The following is a 2894-nucleotide window of genomic DNA, read 5'->3' as shown; positions in this document are numbered from 1 at the left end:
CAGGCTGGGGGCAGCTCCTGCATTGAGCGTCTGCCCCCTGGTGGTCCGTGCACATCATAGTGACCAGTCATTCTGCCAGTCATTCTGCCATTCGGTCAATTTGCATATTAGGGTTTTATATAGATAGATGTAACCCCAATGAATTAAAAAAAAAGAAAAAAGATTTGTGTTTCCTTTCAACTGTGCTTGCATCAGTGACTTCCCATTTCTCTAAACCTTTTCTAAATTCTCTCTCACTTAAACCCATGTTGTAATGTTGTAAGTCATTAAAGCAAAACAAGACAAACAAAACAGCTGCAGGGTACTGCTCTTTAAAGCCTAAAGAATGAGGTCAAAACCAGTGTTTCGAGAGCGGCTCCTTGGAGAGGATCTGCAGGGGCTGACGTCCTGAAGCACATGCCCTCTGTCATGCCACCTCAGAGAGTCTGCAGCCAGTCTGCCCAGCAGTTCCTCTTCGGCGGTGCTGCCTGCTGCCTTGCTTCTGAGTGACCTTGGAGGAGGTCTCTGCCTTCCTTCAGAGGCACCCATTTCAGGTTGCCATCGCACAGTGACTGGTGTTCAACTCTCATTCATTCACCTGTACATTCTAGAGTATAATTAAGATGCAGTCTCCTCTTTGAATAAATAATGTAGATCTTCCCGTTTCTGAATTTGCCCTATAGAGGTGACTTACAGTAAAACATTTTGCTCTCTCTGCAAAGCTTCTTTACTCAGACTTGTGCAAATTATCCCTCTTTTTATTCCTCTTAGTGAAGGGGCAAAGGGGGTATTGAAATCTGAAGCCACATGTTAGTTATTATTTGCACATGCATCATTTTTATTTTTCAGAAACTGAGTCTCTTTTGAGCACTATCTGAATCCAAAATTAATATCCTTCCCAATACATCATGCTGATGTGCATACAGATCTGGTGTCTTTTTAAGAAACAGGGGAAGCAAAAGTATGGGAAGTGGTCATTGTGCTAAAAATAATTGCTTGTGACACACCTATGGCTGCTCCAGTCTCTCACTGACCTTGTCTTACCAAGTCTCTTGCTAATTTACCTTTTACCTGTGGTTATGATCTGAGGAGCCAAAAAAATTGTCTCTTCCACTTTTTGATGACAATACCTGAAACTTTAGCCTTGCTCTCCCTGCATTCATTTTGGATAAACGATTTGTAGTCATAAAGAATTCCCAATTAAGATGCTACATAGATCCTGATATATATTTGCTGACAGCCAATAAGAACACCTAATAGATGAGTGAACTGCATATCACTCATTTGATTTACCGGTTGACAGAGTGAGCCTCAGTAATCGGGCATTGGGTAGCTTAGTTTCAATGAGGAAGAAGAGGAAGAAAAGATGGAAGATGTGAGAAGTTTAAAGCCTGAGGCACTAATGAAGTGCAGGCAGCTTCCTGAGGGCAGTCAAGGGGAAGCAAAACCCAATTAGTAAACAAGAGGGCAAGGGCATGAGAGGGGGGAGGGCAGGGGAGGCGGGGGGGAGGGGGGGAGGTCAATGGGGAAAATAGGAGACATATGTACTACTATTTCTAATACTTTAAACAATAAAATTAAATTAAAAAAAGAAAAGAGTAGAAGTGAAACCCTCAAGAAGGGAGGGGGGGGGGGTGGTGTCCTGTGCATAAAAGGATGGAGTAACAGCAACTCCCTCTTCCCCTTCCTCAAGAGACAAAAATGTCTCTAGACATTGGCAGATATTCTGGGTTAGGAGAGGAGAGGGCAAAAATCACACATAGTTGAGGACCTATGGATTATAGAAACAAGATATTAAATTGGCCATAAATAATTGCCTCAGGGGTAAGTCGTACCTGACATTCACAAATATTTTATTACAATGAACTCCCAGATCCCTTCTGACTAATTTTTTTAAAATATATTTTATTGATTTTTTACAGAGAGGAAGGGAGAGGGATAGAGAGTTAGAAACATCGATGAGAGAGAAACATCGATCAGCTGCCTCCTGCACACCCCCTACTGGGGATGTGCCCGCAACCAAGGTACATGCCCTTGACTGGAATCGAACCTGGGACCCTGAGTCTGCAGGCCGACGCTCTATCCGCTGAGCAAACCAGTCAGGGCCCTTCTAATTTTTTTTTTTCTTCAATCCAATACATCACAGAATCCCCCAAACCCATGGTCGGCAAACCGCGGCTCGAGAGCCACATGCGGCTCTTTGGCCCTTTCAGTGTGGCTCTTCCACAAATACCACGTGTGGGCGCGCACATACAGTACAATTGAAACTTCATGGCCCATGCGCAGAAGTCAGTATTTTGTGGAAGAGCCACACTGGGAGTCAAACATACTGGGTTCCAGATCAAGGCTTGAGTCCCAGAAGTACAAATCAGGAACAAGATCAGAAATTCAGAAAGTCAGTTTCTAGAATCCATCCCCTGGAAAGGATGAAGTTCTAGCTGTCTTATTCATGCATTTGTCATTCATTCATCCAATCCTTTGTTCAATGCTTACATACTAAACACCTACCAAACATTGCTAGACACTGTTCCTGGCCCTAAGGATTCAATAGGGGAAAATAAGTGTGGCCCTTGCCCTTTTAAAGTTTTTTTTCTGGAACTGATTTGGGGGTTGAGAGGTAGTAAATATGTGAGTTAAACTTCATCAAGACCGGGCTGATAAACATTACCACTGCTAGCAAAATCAAGCTGCCTGTGCCCCTAAAATTTCTGCTCCAGCCCACAGGCAGCCACATTGGTAGCAAGAATAGAAATATGGTTCTACCACCTTATAAACATATAATAAACTAGTGACCCAGTGCACAAAATTCGTGCACGGAGGGGGTGTCCCTCAGCTGGGCCTGCACCCTCACCAATCTGGGACCCCTCGGGTCTCAGTTCCAATGTATATGGATGGGTCTTCAGCCAGCAATTTAG

The sequence above is a fragment of the Myotis lucifugus genome, unplaced genomic scaffold, assembly GCF_000147115.1.
Source record: "Myotis lucifugus unplaced genomic scaffold, Myoluc2.0 scaffold_171, whole genome shotgun sequence".
Taxonomy (NCBI): Eukaryota; Metazoa; Chordata; class Mammalia; order Chiroptera; family Vespertilionidae; genus Myotis; species Myotis lucifugus.
Note: the sequence above shows the minus strand (reverse complement) of the source record.